This window comes from Phyllobates terribilis, unplaced genomic scaffold (assembly GCF_046119375.1).
Source record: "Phyllobates terribilis strain yellow unplaced genomic scaffold, ASM4611937v1 Scaffold_3__8_contigs__length_932513732, whole genome shotgun sequence".
Classification (NCBI taxonomy): Eukaryota; Metazoa; Chordata; class Amphibia; order Anura; family Dendrobatidae; genus Phyllobates; species Phyllobates terribilis.
Genome location: NW_027362763.1, coordinates 583,486,547 through 583,509,391, shown reverse-complemented (window position 1 = coordinate 583,509,391; position 22,845 = coordinate 583,486,547). Strand labels below are relative to the sequence as shown.

General features: G+C 44.5%; 1 protein-coding gene across 1 annotated transcript in view; it reads left to right on the top strand.

Moving 5' to 3' along the window:
- LYST (lysosomal trafficking regulator) overlaps positions 1–22,845 on the top strand; it is a 789,135-nt gene that overhangs the window by 5,558 nt on the left and 760,732 nt on the right. The gene's annotated exons all lie outside the window — the stretch shown is intronic.

The window sequence follows — 22,845 nt, the reverse complement described above, 5'->3', positions numbered from 1 at the left end:
CACTCTGGCTTTGTCTGGCATCCAATCCCCCCCCCCACCACCACACCCCCCACCCCCCACATACCGATTCGATCCATGAAATAAATTGGTCATCGCTGCCAAACCAATGTTATTCAACGGAACAGTGCAGGTCTTTTATGAACAGCACTCGGACTGAAAATACGGTAGTGTGAACAAGCCCTTAGAGGCTGACATATTTTGCTACATGTTCTTCTGAAATGACAGTTACTGTTTAAGAGGAGAGCTAGCAGTAGAATATCTGTTTGCATATAGCTCCACCCTCCTGCTCTCCCCTCTTCATAGAATCTTGAAAGCCCAAACTGTCATCTTGGTAATATGAAAGTCTGTCTTCACTGAATACAACTTTTCCCCATGAATTGAAATCGAAAAATCAATCTAGGAGGTGAAAGAAGCTAATTTCTCTGATATCATATATTACAAAGTTACTGATTTTCATGTGTTCTACTGATTTATGAATGAAAAATGTGACAATTACTCTTCATATGCTGCCATCAATCTCTGACAGCAGCATTTTGCTCCTTAACGACATGTATTGCACAAGTCAGAAGACGGTGTATGGAGCGGGCTCACAGGGTGAGCTCGCCCCATTCCTGGCAGCTGATGGCTGTTTGTTAGAACCAAGGCCGGCTTCTAACAATCGCGGATAGAGCAAAGCGTCTTTTAACGTGTGTCGGCACGGAGACGTGTCATTCCATGTGCCTATAATCGCACTTGACGAGACAGTAAGTTGCCGATGAGTTGTTATGACAGACATGGGTCTGTTTGAAGATCTCTGTTCTTGTCATTACGGAACTCCTTGAAACTCTGCCTGTGACGACTTCAAAGGAGACCATGATTTTTACTGCATGCAGCGATGCTGTGGCATCACTGAGTATACAAGTGCTTCTCACTAAATTAGAATATCATCAAAAAGTTAATTAATTTCAGTTCTTCAATACAAAAAGTGAAACTCATATAGAGTCATTACAAACAGAGTGATCTATTTCAAGTGTTTATTTCTGTTAATGTTGATGATTATGGCTTACAGCCAATGAAAACACAAAAGTCATTATCTCAGTAAATGAAAGTAATTAACAAAAAACACCTGCAAAGGCTTCCTACGTGTTTAAATAGGTCCCTTAGTCTGTTTCAGTAGGCTCCACAATCATGGGGAAGACTGCTGACTTGACAGATGTCCAGAAGGCAGTCATTGACACACTCCACAAGGAGGATAAGCCACAAAAGGTCATTGCTAAAGAAGCTGGCTGTTCAGAGTGCTGTATCTAAGCATATTGATGGAAAGTTGAGTGGAAGCAAAAAGTGTGGTAGAAAAAGGTGCACAAGCAACCGGGATAACCGCAGCCTTGAACAGATTATTAAGAAAAGGCCATTCAAAAATTTGGGGGAGATTCACAAGGAGTGGACTGCTGCTGGAGTCATTGGTTCAAGAGTCACCACACACAGACGTATCCAGGACATTGGCTACAAGTGTCGCATTACTTGTGTTAAGCCACTCATGACCAATAGACAAAGCCAAAAGCGTCTTACCTGGGTCAAGGAGAAAATGACCTGGACTGTTGCTCAGTGGTCCAAGGTGTTTTCAGATGAAAGTATATTTTGCATTTCATTTAGAAATCAAAGTCCCAGAGTCTGGAGGAAAAGTGGAGAGGCACACAATCCAAGCTGCTTAAAGGGGTTGTCCAGTACTTTAGATTATCCCCCCGGGGCCTCTAAGGATTTTTGTAATTAGCTTACGTAGATGCTGCCTGTGAGCAGCGCTATCAATGGCCGCTCCACAGGCATCACGTGACCCACCGCTGCAGCCGGCTCAGACATCCGCTGATGTCACGACAAGTGCTGGCAATAGCTGGGGGTCTCTGTCTTCCTGGTTCCACAGTGGATGCCAGGCTGTGGGCGGGGGTTACCCCCCTCGTCACACCCGGCATCAACCGTGCGCTCTGCTTCTCCCCATTCATTGGGAAAGCACATGGTGGATGCTGGGTGTTATGCAGGGGGTAACCCCGCCCACCACCCAGCAGCCACCACAGGGACCCCAGCGCTGAGTCACGTCTCACTTGTTGTGATGTCAGCGCGGGGTCACGTAATGCCTGTGAGCGGCCAAGGATAGCGCCACTCACACGTAGAAAAAGCAATGTAAGGTATTTGCAAAAATCCTTAGGTGCCCCAAGGGGATACATTGCAGGGGTAATATAAAGTAATGGACAACTTCTTTAAGGTTTAGTGTGAAGTTTCCACAATCAGTGATGGTTTGGGGAGCCATGTCATTTGCTGGTGTAGGTCCACTGTGTTTTATCAAGACCAAAGTCAGTGCAGGCGTCTACCAGGAAATTTTAGAGCACTTCATGCTTCCCTCTGCCAACAATCTTTTTGGAGATGGAAATTTCATTCTCCAGCAGGACTTTGCTCCTGTCCACACTGCCAAAAGTACTAATACCTGGTTTAAAAACAACACTATCACTGTTCTTGATTGGCCAGCAAACTCACCTGACCTTAACCCCATATGGGGTATTGTCAAGAGGAAGATGAGAGACACCAGACCCAACAAAATATTACGATTTGAGAGTCTTCAGTGGTTGATACCTTTTAATTGCTAACTGAAAAGATGGTAACAAATTGCAAGCTTTTGAGATTACTCAGGTCTCTTCATCAGGCATAGTATAACATGAAATCTGAAGAGCCACATATTTATATGCAATAGATGAGACAAGTGACGTGAAGCAGAACTTTGAGCATGGGAGAGGGATAAACAAATATGGCCATAAATATTGGAGCAGTACATAGATAAGGAGTGTGAAAGTTTTATTGTTATGTGATTGATGTCTGGTTGAGTTTTGTGATGATCCCACAGGTCAATAGGAGCGACACATTCATTCCTGCATTGAGTGTGTTAAAGGTTGTAATAAGTTTATATTCCCAGACTCTTCTGTCACTGAGATTTGAAATTACCTTTTAATGCCAGAAATTTCATGTCCATGATGTTGTGATCAGGGAAACGAATAGATCTGCCTCTGGCAAAACATTTTTTTTATTCTTTTATTGTGTGGCGATGAGAATTCATCCTTGTTCTAAATTTTTGCTCGGTCTCCCCAACATACAGATCCCCAGCTGGACATTTGGTACATAGAATTAAGAACACCACATTAGCTGTAATGCAACTTAAATTACCTGGGATCTTGTATTCCTGATGTGAGTTGGGAATCTTTTTATCTTGTCTGTGGTCATCGTGGTAGATCCGCTCACTCGGCTGCACATGGAGTTAAACGCGGAACACTGTCTCTTTAAATTTTCACTTGGTTTATTAAGCAACATAAACCAGTGCAAAGTTCATGAAAATAAACATAGCCAATCTGGCATAACGGCAAAACAAAGTAAGAAAATGTCCAGCAAAAGTCCTTGCACCGGCCGTGTCCGGCCACTCAGGATTAGCAAAACACACGGTTCAGTTTAGCACCACCAAACAGGAGCTCCTCACTCTGGAGATGATCTCCAGGTACTGAACACCTCCTGAGTCCAAAGGCTTGCTCTTTTTAGCCCCCAAGCCCCACCCTGGAGAGGAAATAGGGTGGACGACTCCCTCCCAGCACTTAGTCATCCATCGGTAAAGCATGCCATGGTAACTCCTGGCTATTAAACCTCTCTGTACTTAATGTGCAGGAGAAAACTTCCATGTTTTCTCATCACTAAAAGTCTCAGTGACGCGTATCTCCCCTCCAGTATTCTGCCAGTGACTGTCACATCATTATAAATGGACAGATTTTAAATTTTTTCTGGTTGCAGGGAAAGGTTCCTGTAGCTTGTGGAGAGGACAGGGAGCTTCTGACAATAATACTTCTTAGATTTGGGGGCTGCCTAAAGCACAGGAGTGGGGGGGTCTGGAAATATGGATTGTAATTGGGCATCTTTTTGTAGTAAAGGTTGTAGTTTCAGTGCAGCTCCCCTTTGCGCCTCCAGATTTGGATTGTAGGTTACTACTAGAGGCACCCGATTGCTTTCTTCTTTAGTTTTGTAATGTAGGAAATGATTCCTTGGTATTATAGTGGCTCTTGTAATCTGGTTCTCAATTGTTCTTGGATGGTAGCCATGATTTAAAAAAGGTCTTTCTGAGGCCACCAAGGTTTTCTCTATCCATAGGGTTGGAACATATCTGATTGTTTGGCTGTAGACAATAGAGTTTGTTTTGAATGGAAACTGTCCCATTTAAGGTATGTTGGACGGTCGATTGGCTTCCGGTACAGGGATGTCTCTATTTCATTGTTCTGTAGCTTAATGATGGTGTCCAAAAAGTTAATTTCAGTACAGGAGTAGTTGAGTGTTAGGTTGATGGTGGGATGAAATTGATTAAAGTGTTCATGGAACGTTTTTAGCTGTTGCTCAGACTCCTTCGAGATGATTAAAATATCGTCAATTTAACGATAGTATGCCAAAGGCCTGATGGAACATAAGGACAAAAAGTTACTTTCAAGCTTGGCCATGAAAAGATTTGCGTACTGTGGAGCCATTTTACTTCCCATCGCTGTACCAGTCTCCTGTAGATATATATTGTTATCAAATTCAAAGTAATTGTGGGTGAGGATGAATTTTGTAAGTTTCACCACAGTATCTGCATCAATTCATGTATTTTCAATGAAGATTTTGCAGGCATTTAATCCATCCTGGTGTGGGATATTAGAATACAAATCCATGGTGGCCAGGATGGTTCCTTCTGCTAGAGGACCTATTACTGCTAGTTTATTCAGTAGGTCTGTTCTATCCTGAATGTAGTTGGGTGTACTCTTTACCAGGAGTTTAAGAACACCCTCTACACATCCAGAAACTTGCTCAGTAAGGGTGCCCACACATGAATTAATTGGTCTTCCTGGATTTCCAGATTTGTGGTTCTGCTTCACGTCACTTGTCTCATCTATTGCATTATTTCTGTGTCCTATTGTGTATAAATACACTGCTCAAAAAATAAAGGGAACACTTAAACAACAGAATATAACTCCAAGTAAATCTAACTTCTGTGAAATCAAACTGTCCACTTAGGAAGCAACACTGATTGACAATCAATTTCACATGTAGTGCAGCTCATCCAGGATGGCACATCCATGCGAGCTGTGGCAAGAAGGTTTGCTGTGTCTGTCAGTGTAGTGTCCAGAGGCTGGAGGTGCTACAAGGAGACAGGCCAGTACACCAGGAGACGTGGAGGGGGCCGTAGGAGGGCAACAACCCAGCAGCAGGACCGCTACCTCCGCCTTTGTGCAAGGAGGAACAGGAGGAGCACTGCCACAGCCCTGCAAAATGACCTCCAGCAGGCCACAAATGTGCATGAGTCTGCGCAAACGGTTAGAAACTGACTCCATGAGGGTGGTATGAGGCCCCGACGTCCACAGATGGGGGTTGTGCTCACAGCCCAACACCGTGCAGGACGCTTTGCATTTGCCACAGAACACCAGGATTGGCAAAGTCGTCACTGGCGCCCTGTGCTCTTCACAGATGAAAGCAGGTTCACACTGAGCACATGTGACAGACGTGACAGAGTCTGGAGACGTCGCGGAGAACGGTCTGCTGCCTGCAACATCCTTCAGCATGACCGATTTGGCAGTGGGTTAGTAATGGTGTGGGGTGGCATTTCTTTGGAGGTCGCACAGCCCTCCATGTGCTCGCCAGAGGTAGCCTGACTTCCATTAGGTACTGAGATGAGATCCTCAGACCCCTTATGAGAACATATGCTGGTGCAGTTGGCCCTGGGTTCCTCCTAATGCAGTACAATGCCAGACCTCATGTGGCTGAAGTGTGTCAGCAGTTCCTGCAAGATGAAGGCATTGAAGCTATGGACTGGTTCGCCCGTTCCCCAGACCTGAATCCGATTGGGCACATCTGGGACATCATGTCTCGCTCCATCCACCTACGTGACGTTTCACCTCAGACTGTCCAGGAGTTGGCGGATGCTTTAGTCCAGGCCCGTAGCTCTCCATTTTTTGGAATCTGGGGCCGGATGAGCCCTTATTTTTTGCGTGCTGAGCTGAGGTTTTTATTGATACCATTTTGGGGTAGATCCAATGTTTTGATCACCCGTTGTTGCATTTTATTGCAATGTTGCGGCGACCAAAAAACGTAATTCTGGCGTTTAGAATTTTTTTCTCGTTACACCGTTTACCGATCGGATTAATTATTTTTTAATATTGATAAAATCGGGTGATTCTCAATGCGGCGATACCAAATATGTGTATGTGGTTTTTTTTTTATTTTATTTTGAATGAGGCGAAAGGGCGGTGATTTAAACTTTTTTATATATTTTTTTTATATTTTTAAAAAATTATTTTTTCACTTTTTGCTTGCTCCTATAGTCTCCATAGACTAGAAGCAGCAATTACCTGATCACCTCTGGTGATGAGCAGATAACCTCTATGTAGCAGAAATGCTCCTGTGCTATGAGCGCCGACCACTAGGTGGCGCTCATAGCAATCAGTACATGACAACCACTGGGGTCTGCTGCAGACCCAGGGTTGTCATGCCCACCCATCAGTGACCTGCGATCACGTGACGGGGTCACTGATGGGCGGGGTAAGTGACGCGCTTTCGGCGTGGCGATGTTAAATGCCGCTGTCACATGTCAGCTGTAAGAATCAGCTGACATGTGCCCTGTTCAGTGTGGGCTCAGCGCCGGAGCCCGCGCTGAACAGGGGGTGACAGCCTGTTGCTTACTATTACGCCCCAGGCTGTAAAGGGGTTAAAAACATTTTTGAAGCTGGTGTTATAAAGTATTCTAATTTTCTGAGATAATGATTTTTGTGTTTTCATTGGCTGTAAGCCATAATCATCAACATAAACAGAAATAAACATTTGAAATAGATCACTCTGTAATGACTATGTAATGAGTTTCACTTTTTGTATTGAAGGACTAAAATAAATTAACTTTTTGATATTCTAATTTTGTGAGAAACACCTGTCTCACAAGCGATCAGATGATGGCAGCTTCAAGTACCCTAAGAGAACTAACATGAACAATATAAACTAAAAAAAAGTTCAAATCATCCATCTTTTCCCCCATTAAAGATATTGATAAAATTAAAAAATACACGTTATCGCCACTTTCGGAAAAGTCCTATCAGTCAAAATACAAAAATGATTAACCCGACCGGTAAACACTGTAAATGAGAAAAATCAAAAATGGCAAGTTTTATTGGGTTGCTGTAGCGCCACAAAAAATTCTTTAACAAGAGATCAAAACTTCATTTATCTCCAAAATGGTATCTATAAAAAATGTCTAGTCACACAGCTCCATCAACCTAAAAATAAAAAAGTTACGTGTCTCGGAAATGGCAACACAACTCAAAAAACTTTTTTTTTTGCAAGTTCTCATTTTTTTTTTTTTTTTACACCACTAAAATAATACCAAAACATGTTCAGTTTTTTTATCACTGTAATCGTACTGGTTAGCAGAATCATATCGCAAGGTAACCTTTACCACAAATGTGCACCGTAAAAGCAGTTCCAAAAAAAAAAAAAGTCAGAATGGATTTTTTTTTCCTCTCACAATTTCTCCCCACCTGGAATTTTTTCCCCGTGTTCCAGTACACTGTGTGGTAAAATCAATGTTATACAAGTCGTCCACAAAAAAAACCAAGCCCTAATATGTGTATGTGAACAGAAAAATAAGAGGTATTTCTCTGGAAAGAGGAGCAGAAAACTAAACTGTGGCAGAAGAGGCCCCTAGCTTTTCCTCTGGTTTAAAAACCCTCATTAAGGTTGAGATCAGCAAGGCCCTGTCTAAGAAAGGGAAGCAGAAAAGGGAAGCTGATGGAGATATCGCCCCAGTTTCTGATGTCTCCCTCACATCAAGCTACGAGGAGGATTCAGACTGTTCCTCGTCATCGGCCTCGTCCTCGGATAGTGGCTCAGGGCACCATTGTTTCCCATTGAATGAGGTTGATGGACTAGTTAAAGCGGTCCGATCGACCATAGGCATTATGGACGCTAGACCTGAGAGATCAGTTCAGGATTTGATGTTTCGAGGCCTAGATCAGAGGAAGAGGAGGTGTTTTCCTTTTAACGAAAAGATCCAGGGGCTGGTGCAAAAGGAGTGGAGAAGACCTGAGAGGAAGGGCTCCTTTTCCCCCTTCTTTTAAAAGAAAATACCCCTTTTGAGGAACCTTCTTTGTCCTTTACATCTAGTCTTGGGGCTTTGTCCAAAGCTATAATGAAGGCATCCAGGAGCTCTGAAGGACCCACTGGATAGGAAAACAGACATCTTTCTCAAGGGGACCTGGGAGACAATGGTTGAAGCCTTAAAGCCAGCGGTAGCAGCAACATGCATGGCCAGGTCATTAATGATTTGGCTGGAGCAGATAGAATCCCAACTGAAAGACAGGATGACGAGAAAAGATTTCCTATCCACCCTTCCTCTGGTGCAGGTCGCATCAACCTTTTTAGCAAATGCCTCAGCAGACTCTGTCAAATTGGCAGTGAAGTCGTCTGCCCTTTCCAAAGCCTCCCATAGGCCATTATGGCTGAAGTGTTGGCCGGGAGATATCCACGCAAGAACAAGACTATGCTCCATTCCATGTGAGGGAGAGTATCTCTTCAGTCTGGCTCTAGATGAGATCCTGGAAAAAGCAAGAAATGTGAAAAAATGTTTCCCTAGCTTATCCATGCCTACATACAGGCGATCCTTCCATAAAAGATGATTTGTCCGAAGTAGGCCTCCAAAAGAGCAGGACAAATGGGAAGATCGCAGGGCAAAAGGTAGAGGTCTTCTGTTCGGTTTCTCCTCTCAGGGGCCTAGGAAGCCATGTCAGTGACACCCAGCCTAGGTGGGGGGGGGGTGTGCTTTCTGGCTCGTTACTCCCTGAGAGAGCAGTCGGCCCTACAGAAGAAGGTTCTCGACTTGGATCAGAAGACTGTCCTGGTGGAAGTCCCGGTGTCTGAGAGAGGGAGGGATGGGATTTTACTCCCCCCCCCCCCCCCCTCTTTTTGATATTCAAGCCTGACTGCTCCTTCAGGACTATTGTCAATTTAAAATACAAATGGAGTCTCTCAGGTCAGCAATAAAAACTTTTTTCTGGCTGTTACATGGAGGTACTAGATTTAAAATATGCGTATTATATACCCACCATACATGCAAAATATTAGAAATAACCTGTGCGTAGTCATTGGTGGGGGAGTTAGGCACTTCCAATTTAGGGCCCTCCCATTTGGATTAGCAATAGCACCAAGTGTGTTTACAAAGGAAGTGGCGGAGGTCATGGCTTATATCAGAGAACATGATATTTTAATTACTATTTTTTTGGTGGTAGGGAATTTGTCGCACCAATGTAGTAAACGTCTAGACGACGTAATGGCCATCCTAAAAAATCTAGGCTAGCTGCTGAATTTAGAGATATCCAGACTAGTGCTCTTAAGAGTCAGCAGTTTCTGGGGATTATACTGGATTCGGAAACTGAGGAATGTTACCTCCCTGTTTAAAAAAATAGGAAAAATTCAGGACAAGGTGGAAAAAGCTATAGCAGCTCCCTCCGTGTCCCTTAGGGGTGCAATGTCCCTGCTGGGTACCCTGATAGCATGCTTCCCAGCAGTTCTATGGGCGCAATACCTTTCCAGGGTTCTGCAGTGGGATGTGTTACATAATGCATTTTCCCTTAGGTGGCACTTAGAGGGATAAATGTTATTATTAGCTCTGTCAATAGAGTACCTGCAGTCATGGCTGGATGACACAAACTTGTCCTGGGGGGTTCCCTGGGAGGTTATCACCCGAACTGTCCCCACAGACGCAAGTCCCACAGGGTGGGGAGCCCTCCTAGGAAAAGATGTAGTCCAGAGAAACCTGGACAGAGCGAAAAAATACTTAACTCAAATGCGAAAGAATTATTGACAGTGGATAAGGCTGTAAACGGGTTCCTTGTATCTCTACAGTGCCAGTGTTAGAATACTTTCGGATAATCGAGTATCTGTAGCCTATGTAAACCGCCAGGAGATACAGTCAAAAACATTGAGGGTGACAGATCATCTTTCAGTTAGCAGAAAGACATCTCCTCTCCTTGCACTCCGCATAAGGGGAAAAGAAAACACCAGACCAGATTTCCTAAGCTGCAGTCCGCTGGAGCAAGGGGAATGGAGTCTGAATCAAGAGGTCTTTATCCAGATAGTACAAAGCTGAGGTCTCCCGGTGGTATATCTTTTTGCCACAAAGCTGAATCGGAAGGTGAGGGACTTCTGTTACCTGAACCCCAGGGAGAATTCCCTGGCTGTGGACGCTCTCCTGATTTCCTGGAATTTCAGCCTGGCGTACACTTTTCCTCTGTCACTGCTTTTCATCGTCATAAGCAAGATCAGGGAAGACAAGGCGAGGATTTTGTTGATCGCCTTCTTTTGGCCCGGGAAACCTTGCTTCTCATGCCCGAGGAGCATGTCAGTGTCCGATCCGTGGATTTTACCAGTGATCCCGGACCTTCTTTTCCCAAAGGCCGATATTCCATCCATAAGCAACCGGCCTGCACTTGACGATGTGGAAGTTGAGAGGTCACTGTTAAAAGAAAAAGGCTTTTTCCAAATCTCATAGGTTTTCTGCTCTTCAGCAGAGTGGCTATCGCAACCCAGATATATGCTAGAACCTGAAAAAAGTTTTTATCCTTTTCAGGTTCTAGGGTGGAGGAAGGGACCTTGAATTGGGGAAACCTTGAATCAATAGGAAACCTTTTTGGAGTTTCTACAAAAGGGCCTTGAATTGGGGTTATCCACCAGCACACTAAAGGTTCAGGTGTCAGCCCTTGGGGCTCTGTATAGCTGCGGTTGGGCAGGAAATTATTGGGTTTCTTGATTTTTATTAAGGAATCTTCTAGATCTAGGCCCACTGCTAAAGTGAACTTGGGACCAAATTTAGGTCCCATGGCACTAACAGCCTTGACTAACACTCCATTTGAACCTCTAGGATCAGCAACCCTTAGTTTTCTCCCTTAAAACTGCCCCGCTGATAGCATTGACCTTAGCCAGGAGGGTTCTTGTTATCTAGGCTCTGTCTATAGCCCTGCCGTTTACGCAGATCCTGGACGACAGAGGCTGGATCTGGTCTAAAGATCACTATCTTCCTAAGGTAGCGACTCATTTTCATAGGCTACAAGAGGTATTTCTACCCTCCTTTTTGTTCTAATCCAAGGAACAAGGAAGAGAAATCGCATACATTAGATGTTGTGTAGTCAGGTACCTTTCAGCTACTAAGGACTATAGGAAGGATAGGTCTTTTTTTTTTTTTTTTTTTTTTTTTTTTGTATCTTACCAGGGGTCTAGGAAAGGGTATAAAGTCTCAAAACCACCATTGCTAAATTTATTAGGGAGCCCACTTCTCTAGCCTACTCATCAAGCGGCACGTAAGTGCCGGAAGTTCTAAAGGCTCACTCCACTCATTCCACTCGGGCCGTGGCAACCTCTTGGGCAGAGTAAACAGATGCCTCAATGAAAGAGATTTGTAAGGCTGCTATGTGGTCCTCTCCTTCTACATTCTATAGACACAATAGATTAGATATGGGTGTATCGCCTGATCTCACCTTTGGGAGCAGGGTGCTCCAGGTTGTGGTCCGTCCCTAGATTACTTTAGTCTTTGTAATTCTCTCGTGGTGCTGTCATGGGTGATCGATAAAGTCTCTTAGTTACTTACAGGTAACTGGATTTTTCAGAACCCATGACAGCACCCTTATATTCCCTCCCGTCACTGTGGGTGAGCACTCCTCTTACTAGCAGTATAGTCCCACACTTTGGGTGTCATGTAGTGCTGGTAAAAAATGTATTTGTGGTTTGACATAATAACGTTTTGGAGGTCCTCTCATGTTCTGTAATCCAACTGATGCAGGAGAGGTGCCGCTCTTTTTAGCCTGTAGGTTTCCTGTCCTTGGTGAGCGGACCCCCTCTCTCGTGGTGCTGTCGTTGGTTCTGAAAAATCCCGTTACCGGTAAGTAACTTTTTTCCACTAAAATTTTAACCTCGAGTTAATTTGTAAAAGAGCTAATAAGAGAAAATGGACCACATAATGCGTTTTCTCTCGAGTTCGCCAATTCCCCATATGTGGTCGGCAGCAGGGCCGTGGAGTCGGAGTCTGTGTCCATTTTGGTAGAGTCGGAGTCTGTATAAAATGGACCGACTCCAACTCCTAAAATACATAATAAATTGGGTACAGTAGTTCAATGCAGTTTGTGGGGAATATTTTTTTCGTAAGAATTTGGGAAAGTTATGAGATGTTTTAAAAATGTCTGTCCTATTCCTGATCAATGGGTCTTGACTTTTAGCTGAGATGAATCTGTGCTACAGTAAATTTATCACTTGAAAGGGTTGTCCAGTACTTTTAAAAATATGCCAATGTGTTTTAATGATAAATAGAAGCTTCTTTCTAATTCCCTCCTGGTGTTGTTTCTGCCTGTGAGCGGCGCTATCGGTGGCCTCTCACTGGCAGCACGTGACTCCCCCGCTGACGTCACGTCAAGTGAGGCGTGACTCAGCGCTGGGGTCCCCGCGGTGGCTCCTGGATTGTGGGCGGGGTTATTCCCAGCGTCACACCCAGCATCCACCACGCGCGCGCGGTGGATGCCGGGTGTGACGCGCGGGGTAAACCCGCACAAAACCCAGCAGCCATCGGTGGAAAGCAGAAGAGGGAACCTCGGCTGCAGCCTGGACTTGTGACATCAGCGGATGTCAGAGCCGGCTGCAACCAGGGGTCACGTGTGGTCTGTGAGCGGCCATAGTAGCGCCGCTCGCAGGCAGAAACAGCACCAGGAGGTAATTAGAAAGAAGCTTCTGTTTATCATTAACACATTGGCATATTTTTAAAAGTACTGTACAAACCCTTTTAAACATGAGTCGGATATTTGGCTTACCGACTCCACAGCCCTGGTCGGCAGCTACTTTTCATACACAGTGGAAACCTCAGAATAGAAGCAGCACCATATTAAAATGCAGGTTTTGCTGGAATGGATTGCAGGTACCGTGACCCATTGGTAGAGCTCCTGAAGTGCCACAGCTGCAACCCCCTCACTCCACCCAAAAGTGATGCTATTTTCCAAATTCCACCCGGTGAATACATCTAGTGAGTCATTGAGCATATTGACGCATTTGTGGTGACAAAATAAATACATTTTTACTACTAAAATGTTATTTTATCACTAGATTTTTCATTTTTGCAAGGGGAGATAAGTTAAAAAAAAGTCCCAAAAGTTTGGCCACACATCAGGGCTTGGGAGGGAAGGAGCATGAGTTTTGCAATGCAGATTTTCTTAGAATAGGACTCTATTTGGTGAGCTCTAAGTGCCAGAACAGCAGAAACACCCTCAGGTGACACCTTTTTGGATTTGACACCCCCTGGGAATTAACCTATGGGTAGTGTGACGATTTTGACTTTGTGGATGATTTCCCAATATAAATACGCAGTGGAAGTTGCAGAGTGAAAATTCAAATATGCCAAAATACTGCCCAGTACATTGTGCCCAGCTTGTGCTTCTAAATCAACATAACCGTAAATTAAGTGGGTTCTCTTCGCTACAGTGATGCCAACAATATGGGGGCTATGTGCGCTTTAGGCACATTGTGGGGCTCAGAAGGGAGGGGGCTTTTGGATTTGGAAACGTAGACACCGCAGGATTTCTTTTGGTGGTAGCCATGTCACTTTTCCAGCGTCTTTGTGCTATCAGTAACATGGAAACCTTCTATATTTCTGTTTAAAGGGAGCCTGTCATGTCAGTTGGAGCATGTAAACTTCCCCCATTGCGTTGTTAGTAGTGTTGAGCGAGTATGTCCTATTAACCCTTTCGCCGAGTATGCTCGGGCCGAGCTCCGAGTATTTACAGCTGCTCGGTGATATGGTTGAATTGCTCCCTTGTGCATGATTTGCGACTGTTTGACAGTTTTACTACATGTGAGGAATGACTATTCCTTACACATTCCTCACATGTAATAAAGCTGTCAAACAGTCACAAATCATGCACACGGGAGTGATTCAAACACATCACCGAGCAGCTGTAAATACTCGGAGCTCGGCCCGAGCATACTCAGACAGAACATACTCGCTCAACACTAGTTGTTAGTGATGCAATGTACATTGCATCACTAACACGCTTTTTGCATTAAAATCATCGCTGTAATCTTTACTAAAAAACACTTCATATACTTATATCTTACTTGCTTGTTTAGTCATAGGGGAGTTCTTTTCTTTATTCAGTCCTGCTTGTCCCTGCCCACTCAATTTGAATTGTCTCCGGTTTGCGCCAACGTCGCATGAATAGTCTTGTTGAAATCCCGCGCTTGGGCTCTGTATACTTTCACCCACACTTGAGCAATGTGTATTGTTAAGCCACGCATGCACAGTGACGAGCGGTTTCCGCGCCCAATTGCGTACATGGGAGCAGCTCCTCAATGCGCATGCGCGGCTTTACAATACACATTGCGCAAACGTGGGTGACAGTATACAGTGCCCAAGCGCGGGATTTCAACAAGACTATTCATGTGACGTCTGCACAAATCGGGATGATTCAAATTGAGTGGGCGGGGACAAGCTGGACTGAATACAGTAATTAACACCCCTATGACTAAACGAGCAATTAAGATCTAAGTATATACACTACCTTTCAAAAGTTTGGGGTCATTTAGAAATTTTCATTATTTTTGAAAGAAAAGCAAATTTTTTTTCAATGAAGCTAACATTAAATGAATTAGAAATACACTCTATACATTGTTAATGTGGTAAATGACTATTCTAACTGCAAACGTCTTGTTTTTATTGCAATATCTACATAGGTGTATAGAGGCCCATTTCCAACAACCACCACTCCAGTGTTTTAATGGTACATTGTGTTTGCTAACTGTGTAAGAAGGCTAATGGATGTTTAGAAAACCCTTGCACAAGTATGTTAGCCCAGCTGAAAACGGTTTGGCTGATTTGAGAAGCAATAAAATTGACCTTCTGTAGCATCGGCGTCCCTCTCACCTCCGCGCTCCTCACGTGGGCCCCTCCAGCGCTCCTGTCTCTGTCGGCGCAGCGGCATCCCTGCCCCATGTCAGACAGGGACACCGTCTCTCTCGCCCCCCGGCTCCTGGCGCGGCTTCTCCCTGCGCTCCGTTCCCTGCTGTGGCCGGCGCACGTTCCTCCTCCAGCAGAGTGCTTAGGGCGCGCGCGCGCGCACCCCCCCTCTTAAAGGGACAGCGCGCGTCTTCCTAAAGAGTCCCCGGCCAATGGCCAGAGGACTTCCCACATTTAAGGCACCTCCTCCAAAATGGAGGTGCCCGAACAAAGTTGTTTGCACTGTGTCTGATCTGTGCTTCAGCCCTCAGGTCCCACTGCTAGCCTGACTTCTCGTCCTGCCTGCCAGCCTGTTATCTGCCCGTTACCTGCCGAGCCTGCCAGCCTGCTCACCTGGTGCGCTCACCTGTTACCTGCCTTGGCTATCTGTCCGCTCACCTGGGAGCATCCGCCTGCCCTGTTTGTCAGACTGCTCACCTGGGAGCGTCCACCAGTTACCTGCCTGTTACCTGCCTCGTCTGTCAGACCGCTCACCTGGGAGCGTCCACCAGTTACCTGCCTGTTACCTGTCTCGTCTGTCTGCCTGCTCACCTGGGAGCGTCCACCAGTTACCTGCCTGTTACCTGCTGTGTCCGTCAGCCCGCTCACCTGGGAGCGCCCACCAGTTACCTGTCAGTTACCCGCCTCGTCTGTCTGCCCGCTCACCTGGGAGCACCTGCCTGGAGACCCTGCCGTCACTTGCTGTGACCACCTTCCTGGTAAACCTAAAGACTGCTACTTGCCCTGCTTTCTCGAACTGTGACCACCTGTCACGGTGTCGTTAGCTTCCGTACGACCAGGGTCGGTTCGGGTGGATACTTAGTCACGCCCCTCTGGGTCCCTCCTTGCACCTTGGCACAGAGGTTCCACCACCCGGACCCTTAACAGTTTGCTCAGGCCATGGAACACGGCACCCAAGCTCCCTCGCTCTCGGACCTATGCCATGAACTATCCTGTCAGAGGTCCCAACCGGAGTCCATCCTGAGTCACCTGCGTAATGTTAACTCCCGCCTGGACACACTGACTGCTTCATCGGGACCTGCTTCCAGTCACACGACTCCTACCCCGGCAGCGTCGCTGCCCATCAATACCATGGCATCCCTTCCCGGTCCCCGTCTATCCGCCCCCCCTCGTTTTGGTGGAGACCCAGGTCTGGCACGAGGCTTCATTAACCAGTGCACCCTGCACTTCGAACTTTTGGCACACCAATTCACCTCCGACCGGGCCAAAGTGGCCTTCATCATGTCCCATCTCACTGGGGAGGCACTGGCTTGGCTAAATCCCCTATGGGAGAGAGGAGACCCCCTGATGTACAACCTGCCAGCCTTTCTCACGGCTTTCCGGAAAGTCTTCGACGAACCAGGACGAAAGACCTCATCCTCCTCCTCTCTGCTACGCCTCCGCCAGGGGAGTCTCACCGTGGGCCAATATGCCATACGGTTCCGTACCCTTGCTTCCGAGCTTGCCTGGAATAGCGAGGCCCTAGTGTCCGTCTTCTGGGAAGGCCTATCCAGCCGGATTAAAGATGAACTCGCCGGTCGGGACATTCCTACCTCCCTGGATGACTTAGTAACACTTGCCACCCGGATTGACATCCGGTTCCAAGAGCACAGTTGTTTGCACTGTCTGATCTGTGCTTCAGCCCTCAGGTCCTGCTGCTAGCCTGACTTCTCGTCCTGCCTGCCAGCCTGTTATCTGCCCGTTACCTGCCGAGCCTGCCAGCCTGCTCACCTGGTGCGCTCACCTGTTACCTGCCTGTTACCTGCCTTGGCTATCTGTCCGCTCACCTGGGAGCATCCACCTGCCCTGTCTGTCAGAACGCTCACCTGGGAGCGTCCACTAGTTACCTGCCTGTTACCTGCCTCGTCTGTCAGACCGCTCACCTGGGAGCGTCCACCAGTTACCTGCCTGTTACCTGTCTCGTCTGTCTGCCTGCTCACCTGGGAGTGTCCACTAGTTACCTGCCTGTTACCTGCTGTGTCCGTCAGCCCGCTCACCTGGGAGCGCCCACCAGTTACCTGTCAGTTACCCCCCTCGTCTGTCTGCCCGCTCACCTGGGAGCACCTGCCTGTTTCCTGCCAGCCTGCCTGGAGACCCTGCCGTCACTTGCTGTGACCACCTTCCTGGTAAACCTAAAGACTGCTACTTGCCCTGCTTTCTCGAACTGTGACCACCTGTCGGCTACCAGAGACTTCCTCCTGCTTGCCGTGTCCATCCGCCATACCGGTCAGTCCGAGCCATCTGACCCGTGGGATCCACCTGCTCTCTTACAAGGTCGTCCCCAGAGTAGCACCTGGTCCCTCAGCCCGGATCCTCCCTGGTCACGGTGTCGTTAGCTGCCGTACGACCAGGGTTGGTTAGGGTGGATACTTAGTCACGCCCCTCTGGGTCCCTCCTTGCACCTTGGCACAGAGGTTCCACCACCCGGACCCATAACACCTTCCTTTGAGCTAGTTGAGAATCTGGAGCATTACATTTGTTTGTTCTATGAAACTCAAAATGGCCAGATAAAGAGAACTTTCATGTGAAACTCGACAGTCTATTTTTTATCTTAGAAATGAAGGCTATTCCATGCAAGAAATTGCCAAGAAGCTGAAGATTTCCTACAACGGTGTGTACTACTCCCTTCAGAGGAGAGCACAAACAGGCTCTAACCAGAGTAGAAAGAGAAGTGGGAGGCCCTGCTGCACAACTGAGCAACAAGACAAGTACATTGGAGTTTCTAGTTTGAGAAATCGACGCCTCACAGCTCCTCCACTGGCAGCTTCATTAAATAGTACACTCAAAACGCCAGTGTCAACGTCTACAGTGAAGAGGCGACTCCGGGATGCTGGCCTTCAGGGCAAAGTGGCAAAGAAAAAGCCATATCTGAGACTAGCTAATAAAAGGAAAAGATTAATATGGGCAAAAGAACACATTGGACAGAGGAAGATTGGAAAAAAGTTTTATGGACAGACGAATCAAAGTTTGAGGTGTTTGGATCAGACAGCAGAACATTTGTGAGACACAGAACAACTGAAAAGATGCTGGAAGAGTGTCTGTCAAGCATGGTGGAAGTAATATGATGGTCTGGGGTTGCTTTGGGGCTGGTAAAGTGGGAGATTTGTACAAGGTAAATGAGATTTTAAATAAGGAAGGCTATCACTCCATTTTGCAACGCCATGTCATACCCTGTGGACAGCGCTTGATTGAAGCCAATTTCATCCTATAACAGGACAATGACCCAAAGCACACCTCCAAATTATGCATGAACTATTTAGGGAAGAAGCAGGCAGCTGGTATTCTATCTGTAATGGAGTGACCATAGCAGTCACCAGATCTCAACCCCATTGAGCTGTTGTGGGAGAAGCTTGACCGTATGGTACGCAAAAAGTGCCCATCAAGCCAATCCAACTTGTGGGAGGGGCTTCAGGAAGCATGGGGGGAAATTTCTCAAGATTACCTCAGCAAATTAACAGCTAGAATGCCAAAGGTCTGCAATGCTGTAATTGCTGCAAAGGAGCATTCTGTGACGAAAGCAAAGTTTGAAGGAGAAAATTATTCTTTCTAATAAAAATCATTATTTCTAATCTTGTCAATGTCTGGACTATATTTTCTAATCCTTTTGAAACTCATTTGATAAATAAAAGTATGAGCTTTCATGGAAAACACAAAATTGTCTGGGTGACCCCAAACTTTTGAACGGTAGTGTTAAAGGGGTATTCCCATCTCCAAGATCCTATCCCAATATATAGTAGGTGTAATAATAATATTAGCAAATAGCGAATCAAAAATACTATTCTACATTTCTAATTGGAGGTATTTGCTAATATTACTATTATTACACATACTACATATTGGGATAGAATCTTGGAGATGGGAATACCCCTTTAAGTGTTTTTTACTAAAGATTATTGTGCCGATTTTAGTGCAAAAAGCATGTTGGTAATGTCTACTGCATCACTAACAACCACCTGGGGGCAGTTTCCATGCTCCAACTGATATGACAGGCTCCCTTTAACAGATGAGTGGCATGAGTTGTTTTTTTTGTGGGTTGAGTGGAAGCTTTTATTGGTAGCACTTTAGGGTACATAATATTTTGGATCAGTTTGCATAAGGGTTTCTATCTAAAGCTCTGAAATACTGTATGTGATTAGATGAAGCCCCGGATGGATCCATTTACTATAATGTTGCATCAGTTACTCTGTTCCGCTGTGTGCGTCTTTTCAAAGGTGCACAAAACTGTAGCCAATGGTGCTTTTGTACATTCTTATGAAAAAAAAAAACATAAATAAGAGGGACACTGCGGATCACAGCCGGACAAAGTCCAAAATTACCACTTCTGCCTCATAGGGAATGTTCTGTTGGGGATTTTGTGTTCATAACAGATTTCAGAGATTAACACGGAAACCTCAATGTAACTGTTAAGCGTAGAGCGCAGGATAAATGTGAGGCGAGCCTTAGGGAGGCTGAATGAACAAATCAACAGCAGTTCATGAATTGGATTTGTTTATTGTTTTATGCTTTTCAGCTAGTGGTTTAAGAGATAAGTTTTATTCTTTGGGTCACTACGATCACTGATGACAGATTTACTGTGGTTTTTTTTGTTGTTGTTTTTTTTCTTACTTTTCGCTACTATCACACACTGAAAAAAACATCTTTTTTTGTATTACCATATTTTGAGCGCTATAATTTTTCTGCTGACGAGTCATTTTGAGGGCTTAGTTTTTGCGGAATGAGTGGAAGTTTTTATTGATGCCATTTTTCAAGAGCTAGCACTGATCTTTCTATTTTTTTTTTTTGTTTTACATGGGAGGCAGGCAGAATTAGCAAAAAACAGCAATTAAGGTGTTTTTTTGTGTGCTGTTAGTGTGGTAAAAATCTTTTAGTCTTCAGGTCAGTATGATTACAGTCATACCACATTTATATTTCATGTTTTGCAGTTTTTACACAATGAAAAACATTTTATAGAAACAAACAGTGATCCCTGTGATGTTCATAAATTGGGCTACTTAAAAGGGGTATTCCCATCTCCAAGATCCTATCCCAATATGTAATAGGTGTAGTAGTAATTATTATGTATTATTATAATAATAATAATAATATTATAATAATTATTAGCAAATACTTCCAATTAGAAATGTAGTATAGTATTTCTGATAAACTATCTCTCTTACTTCATGTACAGGCATCGCAGGACCTTAGGTATCCATGGTTACGACCACTAGCAACTAGCTAACTAACTGTGACGTTATCAGTGGATGTAACCGTGGATTCCTAAGGTCCTGCTATACCTGCACATGAGGTAAGAGAGATAGCGAATCAGAAATACTATACTACATTTCTAATTGGAAGTATTTGCTTAGTTGTTGTTGTTATTATTATTATTATTATTATTATTATTATTATTATTATTACACCTACAGTATTACATATTGGGATAGGATCTTGCAGATGGGAATACCTCTTTAACTTTGTCAGGCACGTCCTATTTAAGTGATTTCTTGATTGAAAACAGGTGTGGCATTAATCAGGCCTGTGTGTGGCTAAGGGAAATTTAAGCTTCGCTTCCCAAAGATGTGATAAATTAACTTTGCCCTCTTCCCCCTTAAAACATAAACCAATCACTTTTTCACACAGGGCCCTGTAGGCTTGTATTTCTTTTTCCCTTAACCCCTTACTGGCCTGGGGCATATTAGTCCGCCCCAGGCCATCACCCTCGGTTCTGCACGGGCTCCAGCGCTGAGCCTGCACTGAATCGGGAACATGTCTGCTGATTCTTACAGCTGACATGTGCCCGCAACAGCCGCGGGCTGTTAACCAGTTGAATGCCGCTGTCAGTGGTATTTAACAGCGCCACGCTAGAAGTGCGTCACTTACCCCGCCCATCGGTGACCCCTTCACATGATCGCGGGTCACTGATGGGTGGGCATGGCAACTCGGGGTCTGCAGCAGACCCCAGTGGTTGTCATGTAAAGATTACTATGAGCGCCATCTAGTGGTCAGCGCTCATAGTACAGGAGCATTTCTGCTACACAGAGGTGATCTGCTCATCGCCGCTATGTAGCAGAGGTGATCAGACAGTTGCTGCTTCTAGTCTCCTATGGAGACTATAGAAGCAAGTAAAAAGTGTAAAAAAAAAAAAAATAAATAATAGTTTAGCCCCATTCAAAGTAAATTAATAAAAAGTAAACCCCACATACATATATTTGGTATCTCCGCGTTCAGAATCGCCCAATCTATCAATATAAAAAAAGAATCTGATCGGTAAACGGCGTAACGAGAAAAAAATTCCAAACGTCAGAATTACTTTGTTTTGGTCGCCGCAACATTGCAATAAAATACAATAACGGGTGATCAAAACATCGTATCTACCCCAAAATAGTATCAATAAAAACGTCAGCCCGCCACGCAAAAAATAAGCCCTCACCCGGCCCCAGATCCTGAAAAATGGAGACGCTACGGGTCTCGGAAAATGGCGCCATATTTTTATTTATTTTTAATTTTTTTAGCAAACTTTGTTTTTTTTTTCCACCACTTAAATAAAAAAGAACCTATACATGTTTGGTGTCTACAAACTCGTAATGACCTGGAGAATAATAATGACAGGTCAGTTTTAGCATCCAGTGAACGTGGTAAAAACAAACAAACAAACAAACAAAAACAATGTGGAATTGCATTTTTTTTGCAATTTCACCACACTTGTAATTTTTTTCCCGTTTTCCAGTACACAATATGGTAAAACCAGTGATGACGTTTAAAAGTACAACTCGTCCTGCAAAAAATAAGCTCTCACACGGCCATATTGTCCAAAAAATAAAAACGCTATGGCTCTGGGAACAAGGGGAGCAAAAAACGAAAATGCAAAAAAATGAAAAATCCCAACGTCGTTAAGGAGTTAATAATAAAGACCCTTTATTTAAAAGTTGCATTTTGTGATACTTGTGTTATCTTTATCTAATATTTAAATTTGTTTTGTGATCTGAAACATTTAAGTGTGACAAACATGCAAAAGAATAAGAAATCAGGAAGGGGGCAAACACTTTTTCACATCATTGTATATAATCTACCCCTGCTTTACTCTACTCCACAAACTTATTCCTGACTTGTCTATTGTGTTTCATAATGCGCTTTGATCCCTAATTTTCTCAAACAAATCTCTGAGGCCTTCACAGAATAGTTGTAGTTATGCTGAGAATACATTACACACAAGTGAAGTCAATTTACTAATTATGGGTCTTCTGGCGGCAATCGGTCACTCTGGATTTTATTTAGGGCCAGCAGACAACAGGGGGCTGAATACAAATGCATGTCTCCAATTTTCAGATTTATATTTTTAAAATAATTAGTAAACCAGGTATCATTTCCTTTACACTTCACAGATACTTGTTACTCTGTATTGGTATATTACATAAAATCCTAATGAAATACACTTACAGTACAGACCAAAAGACATATTTTCAGTTGTTTCACACTTTTTTGTTAAGTATATAATTCCACATGTGTTAATTCATAGTTTTGATGCCTTCAGTGTGAATGTACAATTTTCATAGTCAAGAAAATACAGAAAAATCTTTAAATGAGAAGGTGTGTCCAAACTTTTGGTCTGTACTGTACATCCAAAAACTTAACGTGAAAAAAAAGGTGTAAAAGTTCATCGGGTATGAGTGCTGTTTCAAGGCACTGTACATAACGCAGGAGACACACTGATTGCTGTACATTACATAGGAGACACTGCAACTGCTGCCTTCATCATTACAAACGGTACGGGTGCGCCTAATCCACCCAGAAAGAATGCCCTCATGTTGACACTATCCAGCCTCAGGACC